Here is a 19,867-nt window from a genome sequence, read left to right on the forward strand (position 1 = left end):
TGTTTCAGCGCTGAAGACCGCCTTCAGGAAGGAAATATAACTCAGCGCCAAAGGCCGCCTTCATCAAGGAAGTGTAACTCATCCACGAAAGAAGTGGCCTATAAGGCGCTGGTTGGGTGCTGTTAATCAATATGGGATCCTTATCAGATAGGACTGACAGAAGATAGAGACAAAATCCAACTAAGGGCGGCGCGTTTCGTCAAGGAATTGTCTAGCTGGGGCGAGAGCGTTACAGAGGTGCTCAACAAACTCTAGTGGCACATGTTACAAGAGAGGCGTTGTGCACCAGATAGAGGTTTACTATTGAAATTTCGAGAGAACACTTCCCAGGCAGAGTCGGACAACACGTTACTTTCTACCACGTGCATGTCGAAGGGGGGAATAGTTAGTGGTCCAGAAGCATCCTCCGCCACACACCGTTAGGTGGTTTGCAGAGTATGATGTAGCTGTAAATTGTTTTGAATGACGATTTTTCTTATCTATCCTCTCAGTTCCATGCAGACAACCCGACATCGTCTGTGGTGTAAGCTATTAATTTCCACTTGTTTCTCAATGGTTTATTATTGTTGTTTCTCTTCATATGTAAATTCCCTTTCTTTTTATGTGTAATATACTTGAATGTGCTCATTGGACCAAATAAACTTGGGCAACTTGGACTTATTCCGTCTTTTTGGACCTTAAACATACCCTGCCCCTTTCTCTTACTTAAATGATTGTGCAAGATCGGCAACCATGTATTCATTTGCGATGGCTATCTTTTGCGTTATTCGACGTGTAACATTAATTAACATTACGCGTCTGAACTCATGGTAGGCTTACCGATCTTCGGTAAAGTCCAGTCGGAATCAGGTACTAAACTGGATAGTGAAAGTCAAGGTTCCACGACCAGCTTCTTTCAACATTCCCGAGTCTTTTTCTTGAGTGATTCTTCTGCTACATATGCGTACAATGTGCTCTGTGTTATCTTTAAGATGACGGTGAGCTGAGCGCCAGGGCGTTAAACGAGCACACAGGGGGGGACTATGGATTGCGCTGCGCATAAACAATCAAGTTGCTAGTGCCATCGCCGAATGCTTTGGGCTGTACTTGGTGCAGTGCCGAGCTCTAGACGGAAATCACTCATGCACAGTTGTGACTGAATTGCACCTTTTGAAACGGAGAACGGAAAACGTCTTTTGTTCTTGTGTTGTTGCTATATCTGGTAGACCACTGTCGTGCGCCCTACGTCGCGTATTGGTTTCACTGCAGCCGGCGGAAGAAATTCGTAAGAGAGACAGCTAGGCGCTCGCATTGTACTCCGCCCGAGACGTATTAGAACACTGAAACTGTTGGAACTGAAGAGAATTTATAGTGAATTAGCACCAGTAAGTTGCTTTTAGGCGTCTAGTTTTCCATGACAACATTCCAAGAAACCTGACTTCCCATCTTCAGATGTTCCCATTTGCTTACGAATTGTGATCATTGTTCTTTTCTAAAAGCGCTTGTAATTGTGCAACGGTAATTTTTAAGATATCTTTTGCAAAAAGTCGCAAGGAAAGAAACAATGTTCATTACGAGTAAAAGCACTCTGATAAAGAAAAGATGCACCATCCTAATGGGACGGAAATCGATAAATGTGATGTGCATGTGCAGACAATAAATCATTACAATTTCAGAGAAAATGGAAGATGTATTTGTGAGAAAGAACATCACAAATTGAGCAACTCGATAACACGTTGGTCCACCTCCCCTTATGCACGCAGATATTCGGCTTGGCATTGATTGATAGAGTTGTTGGATGTCCTCTTGAAGGATATCTAACCAAATTCTGTCCAACTGGCGTTACATCACCAAAATCCCAAGCTGTTTTGAAAACCCCGACGATAAAGCTCCAAATGACCTCAATTGGGGAGAGATCCGGTGACCTTCTGGCCAAGGTATGGTTTGGTAAGCACGAAGACAATCAGTAGAGACTCTCACCGTGCGCAGACGGGCATTATCTTGTTGAAATCTAAGCCCAGGATGGCTTGCCGTGAAGGACAACGATCTTGCTGGCCAAGGTAGGGTTTGGCGAGCAAGAACACAAGCAGTAGAAACTCCCGCTGTGTGAGGACTTACTTGAGAACATTTGGAACATTATCAGTAGGGACCTCCAAAGAGCTCGGGATTTTACGATCTAACGCGCTCACTGGACAGAATTTGGTACGATATCCCTCAGGAAGACATCCAACAACTCTATGAGTCAATACCAAGCCGAAAAACTGTTTGCATAGGGACCAGAGGTGAATCAATGCGTCACTGACTTGTTCAGTTTGTGAAGCGCTTTAATCCATAATCATTAACGTCACTGACACTATAGTTTTGACTTTATGAACTAGGAACGCCGCTGCCCTGTTACCTGATGTGGCGGTCCGCGAGCTTAAGGCTGCTAGTGCCTATAACTAAACATACATTAGGTAATGATCGAGCCAGTATAATGTAAATGATATTGTCCAGAGAAACTGGATGAATCTTTTCGAAACGTCTAGTCTGTATATGTAAAAGAACGGTGCCCAGTAGTTGGAAGAAAGCACAGGTCACGCCTGTCTACGAGAAGCGTCGCAGAAATGATCCATAAAACTTCCATCGTCCAATATCCCTGACATCCATTTGTTGTAGAATTTTAGAATATATATTGAGCTCAAACATAACGAGGTTTCGAAAGGAGCGACGTCCTCCGTGCCAACCACTACGTATTTCGAAAAGATAGATCATGTGGAACCGAACTCGCGCATGTCTCACATGACATCCTGAGAGCCGTGGAACAAGCACTTAGGTAGATCCAGTATTTCTCCAATTCCCGAAAAGCATTTGACTCAGTACCACACCTACGCCTATTATCAAAAGTACCGTCAAGTGGGTTGTCAGACGAAATACATAACTGGACTTTGAGACTTTCTAATTAGGGAAGATGCAGCATGTTACCCTGGGCGGAGAGTCATCGTCAGGTGTAGAAGTAGCTTCGGGTGTGCCAGAGGTAAGCGTGTTGTTACACTTGCTGTTCATGTTGTATATTAATGACCTATGGACAATATTAATAGTAACCTCAGAACTTTCGGACGTAATACAGTTACCTGTAATGAAGTACTGTCTGCAACAAGCTGCATATATACTAAGTCAGATCTTGATAAGATTTCAAAGTGGTGCAAAGATTGGCAACTTGCTGTAAATGTTCATAAATGTAAAACTGTGCACTTCACAAAACGAAAAAGAGTAGTTTCCTATGACTATAATATCATAGGCTCAGTCGTGGGTAAGGCATGAGGTAGACTTCGGTTTATTTGCAGAATACAGAGGAAATGCAATGTCTATAAAGGAGACTGCTTACAAATCACTTTTGCGATCTATGCTAGAATGTTGCTCAGGTGTGTAGGACCTGTCCCAGACAGGATTGTCAAGGGATATTGAACGTATACAGAGAAGGGCAGCACGATTGGTCACAGATTTGACGCACGGGAAAGTGTCACTCAGATGTTGAAACAACTAAACTGAAGAAGACAGACGCAAACAATTCGTAGAAAACCTACTTAACGAAGATTCGAGAACCGGCCTTAAATGATGACTCTAGGCACATTCTACAACCGTCTACGTATAGCTTCCGTAGGGACGGTGGTGACAAGATTAGATTAATGGCAGCACACACAGAGGCATTTAAACAATCATTTCTCCCGCGCTGCACACGTTAGTGGAACGGCAACATGTCCTAATAACTACTATAGTGGGAAGTATCCTCTGCCATGCATTTCAGAATTGTTCGCAGAGTATAGCTGTAGATGTAGATATTGTGGAGAGGTAGGAGGGTATGCAAACTTCCGCAGCTGATACTGTGCCATGAAACTAATTGCTCACCTTTCAATAACATGAAACCTTTACCACACTTAATATATTGGCTGGTTGAACATTACAGTTGTTACGTCTCTCCGTATTTTGCAGTACTGATATTCGCAACCTCAGCACCTCATGCTGGAATAAGTGGAACTTATCTTTATTTTTGTAAGACGGCATTCAGTGAGTAAAAGCGACACAGAGTAAATGTTAGACCGTGCTGTTTAAAGAATGGTAAATAGTACATTACGGACATACCATTGTGTGGCACAGTCGATAAACTTAAATAGAGTGGGCGGTTCGGGGGCAGGCAGTAAGACAAGAAACATTACTACCCAAGGTTTGCTTTGGAAGTGAATGAGGAAACTCTGCACATGTTCCATCTGTGAATGGAGCAACGGACGACGTGGGTGTAGAGCCGCTACCGCCTATCTTCCGCTGCCCACTACATCGCCAGCTACTCGTCACGCATGCAAATGAAGGTAAAGCTACCTGCGCTCGGGGTATGCAGGAAATGCCGTTGTGTACCTTTGTTACGGCCTTTACAATGACCGCCAGCCGTAATGACTACACGGTTCGCGTTACGCCAACGAAAACTGTAGCCGGACAACGGACGTTGGAGGCGTTACGTGGCTGTGCGATTCGCCATATGCGTCCGCTTCAGTATTTTATTTTTCTGAATGGACATTTACAAATACAGCGATCCCCAACAACGGAGCCAACTTTGTGTCATTTCTGCCACGCGGCGGCAGCAGCAGAACACTTTGCATGATACTGCTATGGGACGCTCGGTCGCACATTCATTTATTTATTTATTCTGAGTCACCAACTTTCCATGAAAAAGAAAAAGAAAGGTAAATGAGGCTTTTTGTATGAAGCATTATCTTATACGGCGCCGAAATACTGTGACGGAGAGAGAAGAAATACTTAGAGGGTTTTGAAATGTGGATTTGGAGAAGAATGAAAGGTACGAAACGGACAAAATAAAGTAAGGAATGGTTTTGTGTTACGCAAGTTGTATTTTTTTTATTTTTATTTACTCTTTCGGCATTTATAAAGCCAATCATCATATTAAATGCTTAGTTCAATGTATTAACTACCATATTCTTTAACTCTGTACGGAATTAGAATATTCTGAACAAATTCTCTCATAATTCCATACAATAGCGATACCGGCACGCTTCACACTCGCTAAATATGTATGGGAGTCTGATATACTCCTAACGTCCATCAGCCCACTCTCTCTGCCCATCTTCTCCTACCCCTATCTTTCTTCACCTTCTCCTCCCCACTCTTTCTATCCATCTCCTCCTTTCCCCTCTCAATGTCCACATCTTGCTCACCTCCCTCCCTGTCCAACGCCTATGGCCCCTTCTCTCTAGCCTTGTTTATTGTTACTGCCAACGAAGCGTTGACTGGAAATCGGAGTTGCTTAAAATGAATGGGTAAACTGGTTGGGATCGACGGTACACAGGATATGAGAGACCTCTGTGAGGATAGTACCTTTAATAACAGTATTTGGCATACTTTTAATCTGCCAATGGGTTGGTTTAGAAAGTTTCGGACGATTCAGACTCTGTAGTAGTATTCTAATAATAAGGCCATAAGTCATAAATACAGCTTTCTTGTTTTCTGTTAAAACGGATTGCGAGGAAGAAAACAAAATAGTATGTAGATGTGTATACAATCTCTGTTTATAATTATATATAAGGAGAAAGAATATACACAGGAGAAACAATCTAATGTTTAAATGCGCTGGTACCATACTCAAAAATGACTACGAGAAAGAATACTAAACTGCCGTTTTTTTAGCACAGCGTTTTCCATCTCAGAGCCGTTTTGAACACCAAAGCCATACATCGTTGTTTAAAAATGTACAGCTCCCTGGTTATTAGACTAGAGTTTTTAGACTAGAGTTCCCTTATTATATATTACACGTATATTTATATATTAAAAATATATAGTCTGTGTCCATCCGAACTTTTACTAGCGTTTCATGTAAAATTCTGAGGTAAATCAGTCAAGAACTTTTTGAGTTTTGGACTGTTTGATGCTGTTGTCCACCTTCCCCTACCTTCTGTTAATCTTTTCACCTCTATGTAACTCATCACACACATCTTCAAGAGGGTGCGTAATATCGAATGTCAAGGATATTGCACCAGTCTGAGTGCGCTATTTAGTGTTTTTCTATGAATAAACGACAAAATGCGATAACAACAAAGCCTTGCTGGAATCGTTACGGAACATAATTGGATATTTTGTGAGTAATAGCATATTTCCGCTCACTTCTATTCTCGAATTTTCACAAAGCATCTGTTTTGAGAGGGGTGTGAATGTCATAAACGAGGTAATTCATCATGTAATTAGTATAGATATAATTCTGAATCTTTTGTGTCTCGGTCTGTGCTTCCGCTAGACACTGATATATATTAAAACATGTGTAGACATGCCTAGTAACTGTTTATAGTTGGATTTTTTTTGTGAAAAGAAGTTTTTTATCGGGTGAAAGAGATGGGGCCCCTCCACGCCCGCATCAACGTGGTGACTAAACCAAAAGTTCTACTGTCGCCTCCGTAAACATGTTAGTTATCTAGTAAGTGGATCACAGGATGCTGGACTGTGATGTTATCCGTGCGTCTGGGTAAGACTACGCATTAACACGGTCCATCAGGTGATAGATAGTGGACGAAACGCGATTGAGGGTAGCGATTTGAAGAGCAGAGGGAAAAAAGTGCCATGGCTCGTGCCGTGGGAAAAAAACCTCTGCGACAGTGGAATGGGTAGTAAGAGCAGTAGTGGCTTACTAGCTGCGATAGTTCATGCAAGGTTGGATTTGTTAGTATGGGTATCGTGCATCATTAACGTGGCAAGCGATGGCGATATATCCCAGTTGCTGCAGCCGCTACATTCCTGGAACAATCAAAAGCATTATACAGTAGTGGGAGATCGGCCATAGATCATCTCACTGTGTGGGGGATGTGTGGAGCTTGTCTGCATGCAGTGTACGGTACGGCTTCCCTGCGTGGTGCCAGTTATTCGGCAGTGTATTCCAGCTTGATATCCAGTAATGGCGTCTGATTAACAGGGGCTCACCTGTACCGTTATGTTTGCGTATGCTTGGCCATAGATGTTATCGTAGTTTGCAGTAAATTATTCCCCTTGATATGATCTGTTAGAGACTTCATGAACACTCTGTAGACTGAACACTTTACTTTTTAAATATTCCGTTCCCATATTTAATTTGCCGTGGACGGCCTGATCGTTCAACATGGAGCACTTCATTTGAACAATAATGAGACGAAGACTCTCCATTTGCTCTGTAAGAGGAACCGATCTGACGTCCGTTTAAAGTGGTTCAGAAGAACGTAGAAGATGACTTTGTGATGGGAAGGAGTTAGAAGGTTAACGTTCAAAGTCTCGCCGACAACGAGGTCATTAGAGACGGAGCATAAGCTTGGATTAGAGAAAGATATCAGCCGTGCACTTTCAAAGGAACCATCCCCACAATTGCGTGCTATGATTTAGGGAAATAACGGAAAATCTAAATCAGGATGGCCGGACGCGTTTTTGAACCGTCGTCCTCCCGAATGCGAGCCCAGTGTGCTAACCACTGCGCCACCTCGCTCGGTGTGACTTTGTGATGGAGACGTGATCCAGACCACTCCTAAGAGCGAATCCAGTGCTGTAAACTTGCGTCGCTTCTCTCGGTATCTCGAGTCCAATAGTAAAAGGCCAGACAGTGTGAGAGAACGCTTTCTTTTCCTGGAGTAGAGGTTGCGAAACCTGAATGACGGGGTGCCTTAAATGTATTATTAACGTCGCCGTATCTGTTTGCCGAAGATAATCTCCTGTAACGGCCGCAGCAGCTGTTCCATTAGCGTGTTAGGACGGCTCCTCCGTCCAGTTTTCGTATTCCGAGCCTCGATCGTGACCTGTTGCTGTAATGGACTCGGTGCGTCATGGAGGAAGGTTTATGCTGTAGCTATGTCGCAGACTTAGTTGCCCCCCGCCGGAGAGTGCACATTTTGTACATTATACACAGATTTTTCACTCTTTTAGGATACAAAACAGTTACAATGAGAAGACGAGAAGTCTTCTTCGCTGATGCAGGGTTTAAAGCCCGTCAATGACGACGTCTTTACAGACCAGTGGTTTTCCACAATTATCACCTGCGTAAGATCAAATAGCAGCCAAAACCGCTAATAAAGTTGTGCATGTACATAACATTTAGTTAACATTCAAGTGAATAAAACTCGGCTCTTTCTTGTAGATCGTTTATTAAACCAAAATTTTTTTTATGTCTGTAGCTTCTTCTAGGACAGTTCTGATGACGAAGCCCTACTGCTTCGGAAATCGTCACTTCTAGTGCTTTGGTATTGTGAAAGGTGGTTGAGCGTACATTATAACATTGAGCTTAACAACTGCGACCTCGCTTCCGTTGTGGATAAAACCGAAAAGAAATAATGAGACAATGAAATGGCTCGTACTGTTTCCTTCTAACAATCCTTTTAATGTTCGGTTTTGTGTCAGACAAAGCACACCCTAAGTAATTTCCCAAGTTCACTCGACTCCTCGTTTCACTTTTCATTGCTGTCAAATTCGAAACTGTGGCGGATGCATCGAAACTCTTAAGATTTTTTTCCGATAGTAATAGGTACTAGTCACCGACCGGCAAAGTAATATTAGTTCTGCTTTATCTAAATTTGTTTTTTTATTTCGTCTTTGCCGAATCCAAGTTATTTTACTATGGCTCGAAACACCAGTATCAATATTTCAATAACCGCATCACTATCTGCTGAAAATCACTTTAGAGCCGAAGAACTGAGTGGTAGATTTTTGATATGAGGTAAACAGATACTAATAGACTTATCAGGACAAATTCCGCAGCTGTACTGTTTTTGAAATATTCATGTTAAAAGTTCCAGTTGCAAAGTGTCACAAATAATTACTGTTTTGGATCATTTAATGATCATCTTAAGATCTACAAACACAAATAAAACGTTAATAAGTGTATATTCGAATAATAATATAGGCTGGAAGTATATAAAATTCGTAAAATTTTACCTGATTAATGTCGAGCTGTGAAAAACCAAAACTTTTTTTCTGTACAAGAACTCAGTCATAAGCTGCAACGTAAGAGGAATGGGCACTGTGCCGCCAGACTTATGACAGCAGCCAGTGGTACTCAATGAACTATGAGTTCCCCTTCGTGCCATACACAGCCATGTGTCATGGATGATGGGGAGGGGAGATGGTAAAGCTACTGATAATGTGTGGTATTAAAATATGACAAAATTTTTGACTTTTCAAAACTCGTGATTAATTAGGTTTGATTTTAAGAGTTTTAAACAAGGATTCAGAAAACACACGGTATGGGCTAATCTAGCCCATTGTACGATCACTTGCTGCAAGGCATAGCACTGTATGTTGTTTCTTACAGCTTTATGTTGCAGTGTGAAGTAGGTTATGAACAATATTATAAGTAGATGTCAATTTGTCCACTAGCTCCACACGGTTGTTAGCATGTCTCAGGTGTAGTTAAATACAGAACAAGAGAACATATGGTATGGTTGTCTTCGTGCAGTCAAAAACGTTATCCAGTATGCGCTTTTCTTAAATAATGAAAATTAATTCCATTGCATTTTGTATATTCGTCATTAATCACATAAGCTTTTGTGTTGAGTATCACTCACATGTGCTTTCATAGTCAGTATTAGTCAGACGTGCTTCTGTATTCAATGTTAGTCAGATGTGTTCATATACTCCACAAGAGTATTTATCATTTTCAATCTAAAAGAAACACAGAAAGCATCAGTTTCTATCATTTTGATCTCTTCATCTGTCTGATACCAATATTAATGATTAATGAGAATCATCACAGCTGTAGTAATACACATTTGTTGTGCCACGACGAATCTCGTTTGTTAACACCTCATCAGACTATCGACATGTGCCAGTAGCATGATTTCAGAGGTCTAAGACAACCATGCTGTTGGCACAACTCGGCAGCCTGATGAGGTTCTGACGAATGAAACCTATCGTTATCCAATAAACGTATATCAATAGAGGTTTGGTGGTTCTCATTAGTTACTAAATATCAGTCTTTAAAACTTTAACTAATTAATTGGTTACTGGTAAGTTTTATTATGAAACAATTGCAGTAATCTTCGTAACAACAGAGTGCCAAATATTGCAAAACTACTTAATGCTCGATTATATTTACATCTCTACAACTACGTTTTCCATTATCTGTGTATGCAAGCTAACCAAAATCTTCTTCTTTCTTTTCTAGGTAAGTGAGATGAGAACTGGTCACCTTCTTACACCTTCTTCCTCCGCGAATAATGGCGTCGCTTTACTTGGTGCCAAAAGTCGATGGCGCAGTAAGAATTACTGTAAGCGAAAAATTTTTCAAGATGTAACAGGTACGTATCCAGAATTTTAATAGATTTTCTTCGTAAAATGAAATTGATTATAGTTAGCTGTAGTAGAGGACGTGTTAACTCAACAATTTGCAACTAAATTGGAAATTCATTGTGAACGGCGAATGAGGATATTTGACATAGGATGTTTGAACCGTTGCTGAAATCAGTAATATAACTATAACAACGTGCGCTCTTCCTATCACACACAGACTAGAACATAGCAGCACATTATCATGTTAATATAGTTGAAGGTTTACTTTGCCCATTTTCTGACAATTTGTGACTAATGAGCTTAGTTGGAGTACAGAGAGACGCATGCAACAATTCGTGCATGAGAAACACAAAGTGTAAAAATTACAAGGTGTTTGTTGTAACTGTTTCCAAGTTGTGGAGATAGTATGCAATAAAACCAGTTTTTGAAATATAATTTTTGCACTCGAAAGATGTATTAAATTCGTTCTGCTCTGTAGATTTTCCATGACAGTGCGACAACGACAATAAACGAAACATATGAAACCTAAGTACTACAGAAAATTGAGGGGAATGAAACTGGTTAAATGGTGCACTAGAATTGAATTGCCGTTTACAGCTAAGGAATTATATGCTGTTGCAAGTTATTTATAACGTGATTGGTTTATATGTTAATGTAAGTGTATTTCACTACATATCCTATGCTACTATGTAGTAGTGCCCATTTGAAGGAATCTATCGGTATCTCACTGTTGCCTCAGGATAGTAGTTTCCACAGTCTTTGTGAGGCTTCTTTCCCATAGCTGCTTCCGAAAATATCTAGGTGACACGCTCGATTACTTAAAGGGCATAGTACAGACCCAACAGAGAACCTCCGCTCAAGAGAAAATCTTCTACATAAAATAACAGGAAGCAACTGAGGAGAAAATGCAGTTACGCTGCGCTATGTCACAATTTCACCTGTGTATTCAGCACCTGCATATTGTGGCCTTCCATGGAAAAACAGCACACGTACAAATAAGATACACTGCCGGAAAAAAAATCGTATAACGTTAGTTTCATTTTGACCTTCAAGTAGCCCTTGGCACAGCTGCACTCGAACGATAGATTCCCGGTGCAGATAAAATCAGACTATCGGCCACTGGGAACAGCACTAGCACTTGTGAATCATCAACTGTAATAATCATCAACTGTAATAATTAATGTAGAGTAATGAAATTTCGGGAGTATACTCGTATTTGTTTAGGTAAGACATTTAAGTGATTAATATTGCAACATGACAGATGAAATGCTGGTACATTAATAACCGGTGTAACCGCTAGAATGCAAACGTGAGTGCATAATGATGTACAGGTGCCGGATGTCAGTTTGTGCGATGGTGTTCCATTCCTGTTGCACTTGGTCGGTCAATACAGGACGGTTAATAATGTTTGTGGATGACGCTAGAGTTGACATGCGATGACGTCCTACATGTGTTCGATAGGAGACAAATTTGGTGATCTTGAAAACCAAGGAAACAAGCCGACATTCTGTGAAGCATATTGGGTTAGCACAGCGGTTTTTGGGCGAAGGCTATCCTATTGAAAAACACTCCGTGGAATACTGTTCATGAATGACGGCACAAGAGGTCGAATCACCGGATTGGCGTACAAATTTGCGGCTAGGGTGCGGGAGATAACCATGAGAATGCTCCTGCTGTAATACATCTACATCTTCATGGCTCCTCTGAAAATCACGCTGAATTACCTGGCAGAGGGTTCATTGAACACCTTCACACTAATTCTCTGTTACTCCACTCTCGAACAGTGCGCGGAAAACAACGAACACCTCTATATTTCCGCGCGAGCTCTGATTTCCCTAATTTAATTATGATGATCGTTTCTCCCTATGTAGGTCGACATCAAAAAATATTTTCACATTCGGAGAAGAAAGTTGGTGACTGAAATTTAGTGAGAAGATCCCGCCGCAACGAAAAACGCCTTTGTTTTAACGATTCACACCCCAAATCGTATGTGATGTTCGTGATAATCTCTCCCCTATTTCGCGATAATACGAAACGTGCTGCACTTCTTTGAACTTCCTCGATGGACTCCGTTAATCCAATCTGGTAAGAATCCCACACCGCGTAGCAGTGGTCCAAAAGAGGACGGACAGCCATAGTGAAGAGGCAGTCTCTTCAGTAGATCTGTTGCATGTTCTAAGTGTTCTGCCAGCAAAATGCAGTGTTTGGTTCGTCTTTCCCACAACATTTTCTTGTGTCTTCTTTCCAATTTAAGTTGTTCCTAATTGTATCTCCTAGGTATTTCACTGAATTTACGGCCTCTAGATTTGACTGATTCATCGTCTTACCGAAGTTTAACGCACTCCTTTTGGCAGTCAGTTGATAGACCTCACACTATTCATTATTTAGGGTCAGTTGCCAATTTTTGCTAACTACAGATATCTTACCTAAATCGTTTTCCAATTAGTTTCGATCTTCCGATGACTTTACTTGTCGATCAACTACAGCGTTATCTGCAAACAACCGAAGACGGCTGCTCAGATTGTCTCCCAAATCGTTTATATAGATAAGGAACAGCAAAGGGCCTATGACACTACCTTGGGGAACGCCAGAAATCACTTCTGTTTTACTCGATGTCTTTCCGTCAATTACCACGAACTCTGAACTCTCTGACAGGAAATCACCAATCGAGTCCATAACTGAGACGATATTCCATAGACACGCATTTTCACTACAAGCCGCCAATGTGGTACAGTGTCAAAAGTCTTCCGGAAATCCAGAAATACGGATCAATTTGAAATCTCTTGTCGATAGTACTCAACAAAAGAGCTAGTTGCGTTTTACAAGAACGATGTTTTTTTTTTTGTTTTTTTTTTAATCTGTCTTGTCTGTGTGCCAATAGATCGTTCTCTTCGAGTAATTCACAATGTTCGAACACAATATATGTTCCAAAATCCTGCCGCGTTTAGTAACTCAACTTTATTAGCACTGTCATCGATACTATTTCCATTGCTATCGCGCAGAGAAGTCATTGATTTGTTATGCCACTGGCATGCTTTACATACGACCAGAATCTCTTTGGATTTTCTCCCAGATTTCGAGACGAAGTTTCTTTGTGAAAACTGTTATAAGCATCTCGCACTGAAGTCCACGCTAAGTTTTTAGTTTCTGTATAAGATCGTGAATCATGAGGATTTTGGGTTTGTTTAAATTTAACATTCTTTTTTCATTGTTTCTGCAACGGTGTTCTGACCTTTTTTGTGTACCGTGGAGGATCAGATCCATCTTTGGTTAATTTATTTGGTATAAATACTATTTCTTTGAATTCAAGCCCTATATGGTCCACACTTAGATTGTTAAGAAGGAGAAGAGATTGTCCTTCAGGAAGGCGAAAAAAGAATTTTTATCTGTTTTTTTGAGCAGATATATTTTTCATTTATTTTTCGTGAATTTGAGAGATGCGGTATTTAGTATCGCTACGACAACCCCGTGTTCAGTAATCCGTGTACCCGTTTTGATACTCGTTATTAGCTCAGGATTATTTGTTTCTAAGAGTTCAAGTGTGTTCTCACAACCGTTTACTGTTTGAGTGGGATCAGGAACTAATGCTCGAAATAATTTTCAGAAAATGCGTTAGCACAATTTAGGATGATCTTTTATGGGTACCTCGGGATTTAAACACGCATTTTCGCCAACACATGGAGAACAAAATGAAGTCCTCACTAATTATAATTGTATGAGTGCGGGGTTTGAAATTAGACTCAAGTTTTCTTTGAACCTTTTTAGCAATTGTATCATCTGAGTTGGGAAACCGGTAAAAGGATCCAATTATTATTCTATTCCGGTTGCCAAGAATGTCCTCTACCTGTACTAAATCACAAGAACGAAATCACACCCCAGACCATAACTCCATGTGTAAATCCAATATGTCTATCACACAGACAGGTTGGTTTCAGGCTCTCAAGTGACCTCCTTCTAACCAACGCATTGCCATCACTGGCATCGAGGCAGAACCAGCTTTCATCAAAAAAATACAACAGACCTCTACCTTGCCCTCCAATGAGCTCTCGCTTGACCCCACTGAACTCGCAAATGGCTGTGGTTTGGAGTCAGTGGAGTCATATTACAGGACTTCTGGCTCGGAGATTTCCTTGAAGTAACCGGTCTGCAACAGTCCGTTGCGTCACTTTGGTGCCAACTGCTGCTCAGATTGCTGCTGCAGTTGGAGTATGATGCGTCAGAGCCGTACACCGAACACGATGGTCTTCCCTCTCGGTAGTGCCACGTGCCCATCTGGAGCCCGGTCTTCTTGCGACCGTACATTATCGTGACCACCGCTGCCAGCAATCATGTACAGTGGCTACATTCCTGCCAAGTGCTTCCCCAATATTGCAGAAGCAACATCTAGCCTCTCGTAACTCTATTACACTACCTCGTTCAAACTCAGTGAGGTGCTGATATTGGCGACTTTGTGGGCCTAAAGGTATTCTGAACCAACATCAGCTCACCACGTGCGGTCTCAAAGATAACTAGCACTCATGGCTGTTATAGCGCGTATTTAAAGCAAACCTGATTTGCATCTTCATAGCGGCGCTACTAGCGCCACTATTATGTGACTAGCGTGAAATTGGAATAGGCATCATCTTTCAGATGTAGAAACATGCCTATCAAATTTCGTCTATGTCGCACAGCTCCTTTTTGGTGCTGCGACTTTTTTTCCGTTCCATGTACAAACACATATTAATGAAACCAAAGAACCATTACTAGCACTGTCATTTCTACATCCATTCAATAGTTGCCCTTTTCAATATGATATTGCACACCCGTATCTCAGAAAAATGTCGCAAAGGTTAAATTCGTAAGAAAATAGATTTCCAAAATAATCTACTTCTAAATATCACATTCAAAAATCGACCAGCTATATGCTGAAGTCTTGCAATCCACCTTTATGCGAGCAAGTGAAACATCCGGTGGCGTAAAATACTTTAGCCAAGCGGAATTACAAAAAAAGCGGGACATTTGAGCATCTTCAAAAAAGCTTTCGAAACGGCGTGGCATTTTGGAAAAAAATGGAACTGTCCTGGGTAAAACGGGACGAATCAGCATCTACATATGCAGTAGTGATTGGGAAACTACTGAATGACAACAATTCAATTTCCACGTCCTTTTCAGTTCATTGTTAATTATTATTCACAACTAGTTCTAGCTCATACACTTTCACTGTAAGGACATAAAATGCACAGTGGATTAACACTGAATGACGTGCGGTTCTAATTATGTACAAAAAAAAAGAAGAAAATTGTCGGCTCCCAGTTACTTTCAATATCAATGGTACCAATACTGCAGGTAATTCTACTATGTAGTGCGCGATTTTACCGAATCATAGTTTTGGTAGAGCGTAACTCTACCTACAGTAGTTCCCGAGATTGGCCCAAAAATGCAAATGGTGTGGGACTAAATCATTTCTCCTCTCTGGTGTTAACTGATTGTTTAACATCGACCCACTCGCGTCTCGACTGTTCCCTCAAACTAGATCTGGTAAAAAATAGCTTAACTGAGTAAATAACCGGTTGCTTAGTATTCACAGTTAGTAAAATACCGGTTATCGGCATCAGGCAGTTGCTTCAACAACAGCCAAAATCGTGTGCCCTCTGTTTGCCAACAAGCTTACTTCTCACTTCACTATTTCTCTTCAGTTTCGCTCTTTCTTATCACGAATAATGAATACATTGACCATATGATGTTCGTACTACCATGAAAATATCTGGTGAGTAACGGCTAATACCGTAGACAAACTGTTTACCGATGAATGAACCTCTAGTCGGATCTCACGTCGATTTTTGTCTACATAACCTATTACAATACTTGGAAAAGCACTTATTAAACTTGAAACGGCCCATCCTCTCCTATGTAAATGTTGCGTTGATATCTGCCCCTCTAAAGTCTGCAAGTCCCTCCAAATCCTCGAACGCCATGCACTCCATATCGCTTTCCATATCCGTTTATCTTCCCCCACTTGGATCCTCTATAATCCCATCAATTTCCCGTCCCTCCTCGTCCCCATCAAACGCCACCGCATCTCATATACTATCTGCAAGCTGGATTCCAATAACCCCATTTTTCCCCTCTGATCACCAACCCACATATGCATCTTTACAAACACATACCACGGCCCTAGAGCTAGGCACACTCCGTATCCTATCCCAACACAACTTCAATCGACTCCCTCTCCCAGACAATGAAATCCGCTCCGATATGTATCTGTCCTATCAGCTTAAGCTTTCTCCACTTGTTTCCCGTTCCACATCACGGCTGCCCTCTCCCTCCTCCCTTTTCATTTCACCCATTCCTTTTTCTCCTTTCAGCTTGGCCCTGCCCAATCACTAAACTCATAAACTCATCCTCCCTTTCCATCCTATCATCTACCCTCTTTCCACAGCTACACCCACAACCACAAACAAAGAAAACAACAGGACATATTATAAACAGAATCATGTAGTGATTTCTTTATTAGATTTTTAAAATGTTTTAAATTTCACATTCATAAATATTGTTTGCCTCCATTCATGTTCTGTAAAATCTCTTGGCTGATGAGCTGAATACTGACCCCTGGTAGCCCACCTCCCGTCCACAAGGGGCAAAGGGGATGAAATAACAATCAAGAGAGAAGGCGCTTATTAACAATTTCACTTTTAATAGCGCAGTTAAATTTTTCATGCACTCTATTTTTAAAACTAAGTTTCTGTATCTGCTCCGATTACTACATTTCACATTAGGTCATGATCCGCATCTTATATGAAACTCTGATAACAACAGAAACATCGTTAACTGAAAGGTTCTGGCAAGATAGTCAGCTCAGGATTGTTACACATAATGTGTGTTTTTAAGTAAGTACCGTTTTGGAATAAAAATAAAACAAGCAGACTTTTTTAACAAATTTTATTTCTACATGAAAGACTGTACTTAAACCTACTTTTCAAATATTAACAAAACTTATCATATTGTACAACTAGCTTTTGAATACCATCCTCGTAGAAACCTGTTCCTGATTAAGCAACGATTGCAACACAGTCATTTGACACCATCGTTGTTCTGGCGCTGATCTCCCAGATGCTTGTTCCAACGCAGGAATACATGATAGTCATTGGGCACTAGACTGAAGCTGTATGTAGGGAGATTAAGTTGTTTCCAGTCAAATGATCTAATCAGCTCTTCAGTTCGATTGGCGGTGTGTGAATGCTTACTCAGCATGTCAGTCCTTTTGCTTGGATTGCACGGTACAGCTTTTTGTAAGGTCTGACAATGATTCGTAAAAGTTATGGTGTCACCATGAGGCAAAGTATTCGCAATCTACACCTCCTTCCTGTTCCAGAAAGCAGTAAACATGATTTTCCGGACTGAAATTGTTTGTCTGAACTTCTCTTTCTTCGGTGACAAAGGCCGCATTTGCTGCTTTGGTTCAGGTGTAACGTAAGCCACCCATGTTTCGTCACCTGTGGCACTAAGGCTTAAAAACTTGTCACCTTCCTCCCTGTACCACTCTAGTAAGTCAAAGAACTGGCTAAACGTTTAGTTTCGTGCACCTCAGTCAGCATTTTCGATACCCTGCTTGAACAGAACTTCCGATAATTTAGACATTCTGTAACAATATCATCAACTGTCATGAAGTGTTTCTTGACACTAGAGGAAATTCGTCACATAATGTTGAAATCGTAAAGGGTCTGTTGTCTCTCACGTTATGTCAACTTTCTGCACCAGATTGTCAGTAATGACTGAAGGTCGCCCATTTCATTCCTCATCACGCACATTCGTATGGCCATCTTTAAAAGCTCTCGTTCATTTCCGTACCATCCCATCGCTCATAATGTTCTCCTTACACTTCACTGGTGTGACGACGAATTTCAGCCAGTTCCACTTCTTTAGTACTAAGGAAACGAATCACAGTGCGTGTTTCACAGTCGGCGGGATTCACAATCGAAGGAGGCATTTCAAAGGCTCACAAACAAACGTAAACACGCAGTTTGACTGTGTAATGGCGTCCGTGGCGTGCCAAGAGCGTGCGCATGCAGTTGCGGAATTTCAAAACGGTACTTACCTTAAAAAACACGCCTTGTATATATAGTCAGGTGAGTTTGACAGTATTCCACACTTCAACAGATACAGCTGCTAGTTGCTAATGACCACAGTAACTTCTAGGTGTTCTGTTACTGCTACGATAGTAAATAATCACATCCGTAATAACTTACACAATATGCGGAGGGTTAGAGTTGGTGCATTTCATGTTACAAATAAGCTATTTTTGGCAGCTATTAATAACCGTTAAGATACCCTTTACCGAAAAATAACTTAACCGCGATAATTGACATCGCATACTTAATTGTTGAGCCCATTCCTACCCCAAACAATGCCAGTCGGCCGCACTAACCGTCGCACAGTTTAAAGAGAACCAGTGGCGGAAGTAAGGCTACACTTACAAGTGCTTTAACCCTTTCAGACGATGCGCTTCCGTTTGAAACCACCTACCAGTTTTTCATTTCATAGCATATGAGCGATAGCTACATCTGTAGCCATCCTTTAAGTCTCCAGTAGATGCTGCCCTCTGCCAGGTGCAGCTTAAACCACTTCATGTATTCCAAATCTTAGGAGCTGGACTGGCAAACGTAGGAGTCATTTCTGTAAGTTGTGAACGATTATCTTTGTTTTCAAATTGTGATTTAATTCGTCTCCATAAGGAATGTTTTGTGTGCGAATTAGGTACAGGAAACTGCCCTGTTCAAATTTATACTCTGAGCATTGCGATTACGTATTTATTTTCGTAATTATTGTGGTGGTGCCTTCTGAGACTACACTGGCTCTAAGGGCAACATGATTAGCTATGACAGATTGTTGTTATTTCCAGTTTCGCACGATGTACTCCCGCAGAATAAAGGAACAGGAAATTCTGGCGTGCCTTATGGAAGGGATTTCTTCTGATGCTGACTCAGAGATTGACAGTAGCAGTGAAAGTGGAGATGATGTGTTAGCTGAAGATAGTGATCTAGATTTGGGGATAGTATGCTATAAGAAATAGTTTTTAAGACTAGTCAGAAAAGTCCTAGACCTTCAAGTACATCATCAGAACCATTAGCAAAAAATGTAAAACTGTCGTTCCAGTTGAAAAATATACAACAGAAGCAAGGCATCTGCCAATACGCGGCGCCTTAAGGCACTCTGTACACTGTAGCAGAAAGAAGGAGCCTCACAGAATCGGCTGGAATTGTCTCTCTGCCTAGTAGTACCTTGTCTATCTGCAGAAAGGATCTGCATTTTACCTTACCATCAAAAGTAACGACATTTCATGCGCAGTGGCTCCATTTGAAATCACCCCGTATGTGTTCAGTTAATGCATGTAACACTTGCTTTTCACGTTGTTCTGTTTCAACGTACAGGGTGATAATTATTGAACTATATGGAATACAATCGACATAACTTCTGAACGGTTTGCGGTAGGACGTTCAAACTGCATGGTTGGCCGCGGGACGTGATGGTAATTAGTATGGTTTGGTTTAGCAACGAAACCCGATTTAATTTGGATGATTTCGTCAAAAAACAAAATTGGCGCATTTTGAGGGACTGAGAATTCTCATTT

This window comes from Schistocerca americana, chromosome 2, assembly GCF_021461395.2.
Source record: "Schistocerca americana isolate TAMUIC-IGC-003095 chromosome 2, iqSchAmer2.1, whole genome shotgun sequence".
NCBI lineage: Eukaryota > Metazoa > Arthropoda > Insecta > Orthoptera > Acrididae > Schistocerca > Schistocerca americana.